At 39.4% G+C, this 5,762-nt stretch overlaps 1 pseudogene across 2 annotated transcripts; it reads left to right on the top strand.

Annotated features, from left to right (window-relative positions):
* The first annotated feature begins 440 nt into the window (after positions 1 to 440).
* On the top strand, positions 441 to 3,099 carry LOC149812146 (F-box/kelch-repeat protein At1g22040 pseudogene; annotated as a pseudogene). Of its 2 annotated transcripts, none has more exons than XR_016428453.1 (2): positions 441 to 594; positions 1,125 to 3,099. The product of XR_016428453.1 is annotated as an F-box/kelch-repeat protein At1g22040 pseudogene, transcript variant X2 (transcript). The 2 variants fall into 2 exon arrangements; XR_016428452.1 differs by lacking the exon at positions 441 to 594 and adding an exon at positions 689 to 907.
* Positions 3,100 to 5,762: the final 2,663 nt, after the last annotated feature.

Below are 5,762 nucleotides of genomic sequence, written 5' to 3'. Positions count from 1 at the left end.
TTGTTATTTTCTTGAACCGTCATTTCATGGCAAGAATAGCAAGAAAAGGTACTTAAGTCTTTGCAACCGCACCGGACTCTGATACTAAGTGATGCCGACACACACGAGAATATGAGCCCTATGTGCTTACCTACATGGCGCTCACTGAGACCCCCGAACATGCACGGTAGCAAAGAGTCCATCTTCGGGGGAGAACACACCACCCTCCCGTTTTTTAGTAAGGGTAAAATCAGAAACACATCACTCACCAAAACTAAGGTCAGTTATTTTCACTTTTGTTTGGCCATTGTGAGAAAAAATTAAGAACGCATCAGAAATTTCAGAAAAGATTTCCCACGTGAGGTGGATTTTCATGTAAAATGTGGGCCGTATGAGAAAATTACTTCATTCTCAGTTCCTTCCTTCTTCCTAGAATGGCGTCTTCCTCTTTGTCGATCGCCGCGTTGTTACTTGGAGAGGGAGAGAGAGAGAGAGAGAGAGAGAGAGAGAGAGAGAGAGAGAGAGTCTTTGTCGATCGCCGCGTTGGAGAGAGAGAGAGAGGGGATTTTACGAAACTGGGGAGGGGTTTTCCCATTCCCATCATCGCTGTTTCAGGTAAATTTCCTTTCCCCACCCTGCCCTCTCCCTACTGGATGCTTCCTCTCCCCGCACCAATTTTATAAATTTAGGTCTTTTGGATTCTTGGCTCTAGGATTCTTGGTTTCTTTGTGCCTTCCATGCTTCTTTTGATGTCGTTGCGATGATTGATGTTGATTTCTTCATTATCGTTTTCTTCAATTGATGATCCCTCTCTGTTATTTCGCTTCTGTTTCTGAGATTTTGGGGGAAATCCCTCTCTCTCTCAGGTTTGAGGGAGAGTGCTTAATTACGGAGGAAACTTCTTGAGTGTAAAATTGTAGTAATAATGGTAATTTTGTTCTTTCATTTTCTTCCATTTTGTTTTCGTTTGAAGTAAGAATAGCAACAATTCTGTTGGTGGTGATTTGTGGTTCTTCTGGAACTGATTTGATCATTATTTTTTTCCTATTATGTAGAGTCTTTATTTTCTCCTTCCCCGCGGCGTCGGTCTTCTGCTATTTATCACCATCTCTGGAGTTTGGTTGTTGATGTTTATTTGTTGGCAGGTGTTCTCAAATGGATGGGATCGAATGAGCGCATGTATCCCTACTGTACTACCCTTTTGGATTCTTAAAAAGTTGATATTTTTCGCCACCAAAGTACCAAATCTTCGATTGCTTGATTTGTTTCAGAGATCAGAAGGGTAGTGGTGCAGCTGTTGGAGTGACGGTCGGATTGAATTGTGAAGGAATTGATATGGGACAATTGTTGAGCTTGGCTGGAAGCAAGAACTCCACCATGGATTACTGCAGGATGCCTGAGGCAGAGCCGAGCAAGAAGCGCCGGCTGTCTTCCGGCGAGATGGATGAGAACCCCAGGCTGATTCCTAGCCTACCCGATGAGATATCGCTTCAGATTCTTGCGAGGCTGCCTCGTATGTGCTATTTGAGTATGGGATTGGTTTCTCAGAGTTGGAAGGCTGCCCTCACCAGCACTGAAATTTACAGTCTGAGGAAGGAGCTCGGCACCACTGAAGAGTGGTTGTATATACTGACCAAGGTTGATGAGGATAAGCTTTCATGGCATGCCTTGGACCCATTGTCTGGAAAATGGCAAAGGTTGCCTCCCATGCCGGAAGTGAATTATGAAGATGTCTCTAAGAAGGTTTTCTCTGGTCTGCAAGCATGGAGCGTCGTGGGTTCTAGCCTGAGGATTGCAGATGTCATCAAAGGATGGCTTGGAAGGAAAGATTCTTTGGAGAAGATGCCCTTTTGCGGTTGTTCAATTGGGGCTGTTGATGGTTGCCTCTACGTGTTGGGCGGGTTCTCACGTGCATCGGCAATGCGGTGCGTTTGGCGCTACGATCCATGTGTGAATGCATGGAGTGAAGTGAGTTCGATGATGGTTGGAAGGGCTTACTGTAAGACTGGTCTGTTAAACAACAAGCTTTATGTTGTGGGGGGAGTAAGCAGGGACAGAGGGGGGCTGACTCCTCTTCAATCTGCTGAAGTTTTTGACCCGAAAACAGAAACTTGGACGCAAGTCCCAAGCATGCCATTTTCTAGAGCTCAGGTGTTGCCAACTGCATTTTTGGCGGACATGCTGAAGCCTATTGCTACTGGAATGACTTCGTATAGAGGAAGGTTATGTGTGCCTCAGAGTTTATACTCTTGGCCTTTCTTCGTAGATGTTGGCGGTGAGATTTTTGATCCAGAAACAAACTCATGGATGGAGATGCCAACTGGAATGGGAGACGGATGGCCTGCTAGGCAGGCAGGGACTAAATTGAGTGTTGTAGTGGATGGAGAGCTGTATGCATTGGATCCTTCAAGTTCCTTGGACAGTGGCAGGATCAAAATATATGATCACCAAGAGGATGCTTGGAAGGTGGTCTTGGGACGAGTTCCTGTCCTCGATTTCACTGATTCTGAATCTCCATATTTGCTTGCTGGTTTTCTTGGTAAGCTCCATGTTATCACAAATGATGCCAACCATGATGTTGCCATCCTGCAGGCTGATCTACAGAAGAATCTCTGTTGTTCATGCCCGTCAACTTCTTCTTCTTCGCCATCCAATCCCTCTGATGCTCCAGAGTCATCTCTTGAAGCAGGGGCAGAAGTATGGATAACTGTTGCCAGTAAGAATTTTGGTTCTGCTGAGCTGGTTAGCTGTCAGGTGTTAGATATCTGAGCTATTTCTTTAGTAACATATAACATCTTTTAAAAGCGGGTGTGCAAGAACACATAAATGATTAGGAGGTTTGTGTTATAACATATAAGATATTTTGGCATTTTGAGATTGCATCTCAATGATTAGGAGGTTTGTGTCAAGAACACATAAATGATAAATATGTATTGATAAATGGATAAACGAGAGTCTGGCGTGTAAGTCCTTTGTTGGGAATCATCATTGATAGGAGATTACCCAGCATTGCTGACAAATGTTGTCTTTTCAAAAAGTTTGTAGCTTTATCACCCTAGATGTTATGTAACTGTCTGTAAAAATCGCAATGCATATTTATGATCTATCATTTCTCAATTATGAAGATGGTTTCCTTGTTTTTGTGCATATGTTTGTGTCTGTGGTTGCATGGCTGTGTGAAACGACTGCTAGTGGCTTTTCCCTTTGTTGTCTGTTCTCTAGAATATCATGGATTTTTCTTTACTTTCTGCTAATATGCAGATCACACATGATAACTCTATAGCTTCTTATGACTGTTCAGATTTGCTTGAGAACCATGATGTGGCATCTGCATCTGAGATGCGAAAATGTGTGGTTTTAGTGACTTAATGTATGTTCTGAAAGTGCATTTTTGTGTATTCATGCATGAGTATTGGACTTGAAAATGACCATTCAAGTAAATCTGAACAACTTTAAATTGCTTCACTAAATTTGGAACGACAAGAACATGTGTGCAACAATAACATCTTGTCTTTCTATTTCTGTAAGTAGGCTCAAATTTACTGACAAGAACATGTGTGCAACGATAACATCTTGTCTTTCTATTTCTGTAAGTAGGCTCAAATTTACTGATTATATTCTGATCGAGAAAATCCGTATGGTGGTCCTATGCACCCTTTTCTAGGTGCATACTAAATTTTATCTTCATTATGCTGTAAGGATTCTGTACTGTCTAGCATGGAAAGCTGGAGAGTGTGGGTTTAGCGACGGATTAACACTACGTTGTCAATCTAAAACTCTCTGTTTTCAGGCTCATGGAAGCAAGTTTTCCTGGTTTTCTCTGTGAATCATGAAATTCATATATAGGGTGTGAAACCTACATCCACGTATTCTCATATATGATGAAAAACCACCCTATGCCTTGGTCGAGTGAGTTTGCGTAATTACTTGAGTTGAATGGTTCCATAGTCCCTTAATTTGACCAACTCTCGTGTTGAATTTTCTTGCATCGCCGACACAAATATCGGTGGTAATTGGAATTGATCATGATAAATTCATAAAATGTAAAATGGCAATAAAATCTTGACAAATTCAGTTTCTCGCCCATTTTGAATACATCATGATTTTATTGCATTATGATGTTTATACTTTTCTTTTCATATATTTATACTTTTGTTTATTGTTAAATTTATTGCTTTTTTATGTTTTCTGGATCAAACAATTTCTTTTTTTCTAATGTATGATTTTTTTTTTGGTCGACAAAATCTTGGTAATAAGATTTGTGACTATGGTTGGTATTCATTTCTTTTCTGCATTAGCTAAAGTCTATAATCCAGATGAGTTTTACTAATGAAAATTGCGTGTCCAACTTGAGGTCTGTCGTGAGAGTTGATAGGTATGTTATCATATAATCTTTTTGTTAGTGCATTTCTATGCTTTCTGCGCCATACGTAAAAGACAAAGGATATAGCAGATAGGAAGCTGAATTCTTAGTTGTAGAGATCAAGACGTATTACGATTTCTTTCTCTGATTGTTATTTTCTGGATAAAACAATTTCTTTTTCTGATTTGCGATTTTTTTTTTTTTGCTGAGAAATTCCTGGTGATGAGATTTGTGATTATGGTTTGTTTTTGTTTTCTTTTATAATCGGTCTGTGCTTATTAATCAAATTCTCTCTCTCTCTCTCTCTCTCTCTCTCTCTCTCTCTCTCTCTCTCTCTCTCTCTCTCTCTCTCTCTCTCTCTGTGTGTGTGTGTGTGAAAAAAAAATAATTTAAGTTTTAACAAAAAATAACCATACTGTCCTTGCAAAATGAGTGCTTCCTGAAATGCCTACCAATTTGACAAAGTCCCCTGCATGTTGAAATTTTTTATTTCCGGCTTTTTTAGGATATTTTTGCCCCTTCACAAATATATCACGAAGTTTGCAACTTAATTTTGCAATGTCACCAAAATGTGTGAACCTTATGTTACTAAAAAATAAAATAGAAAATGATCGTACTTTATGCCAAAAGTGATGCATTTTTCGAAAAATCTTACAATTTTTGAAATTTTTCTCGATGTCCAAATTTACAAATTTTTTGTTGTAAAAAAACATTTTTACCCTTCACACAAGAAAATTTCTTTCAGAGCGAATTTTTTATCAAATATGTGAATTTCCTCTTAAATATGAGAATATGTAATTTTTTTTCCAAATATATGATTTTTTTCTAAAATATAAGCTGAAATGGATAGGCTAAAAACAACTAAAAAGTTATATGTAAAAAGACTAAAATAGTAAAAAATATAAATAGGAGTGCTTTTGCTTGCATACAGCAAAAAAAAGCCATAAGTATCATGAAAAAATCATAATATTTTAAAGAAAATAACAGTCATTTTCGTGATATATTTTGACCGTTTAAAATTGCTGACAAAATATCAATTGCTATTTCATGATATTTTAGAAAATCTTGCATGTCTACATAAGCAGCAGCAGTATGAAGCCTTCAAGGACTTCTACCTCATCTGGTAAGGGCAACTTGTGAATGTCACCAAGTTGACGGGATGTTACAAGTTCAAAACCCACTGATGGTGCCCCTTGTTTCAGCGTTGAAGCTGGGTGTACTCCCCGGCGGGACCTCAAGGGTTTTACCAACTGGAGGTCAGCCAATGTGGAGGGCGATGGGGGTGATGAGGAGGAGGTTTTTCCCTCGGATTATCCAAAAAAGAGCAGCAATATGAAAGCTGACCTTGCTGGGAAAGACAAGCAAGCTCATGCATTTTCTTAAGCAAGTGCATGTGATTCTATTGAAGTCCCCTGCAACC

Source organism: Nuphar pumila, chromosome 17 (genome assembly GCF_984573655.1).
Source record: "Nuphar pumila chromosome 17, dmNupPumi1.hap1.1, whole genome shotgun sequence".
Taxonomy (NCBI): Eukaryota; Viridiplantae; Streptophyta; class Magnoliopsida; order Nymphaeales; family Nymphaeaceae; genus Nuphar; species Nuphar pumila.
Note: the sequence above shows the minus strand (reverse complement) of the source record. Positions and strands in the feature narration are given on the sequence as shown.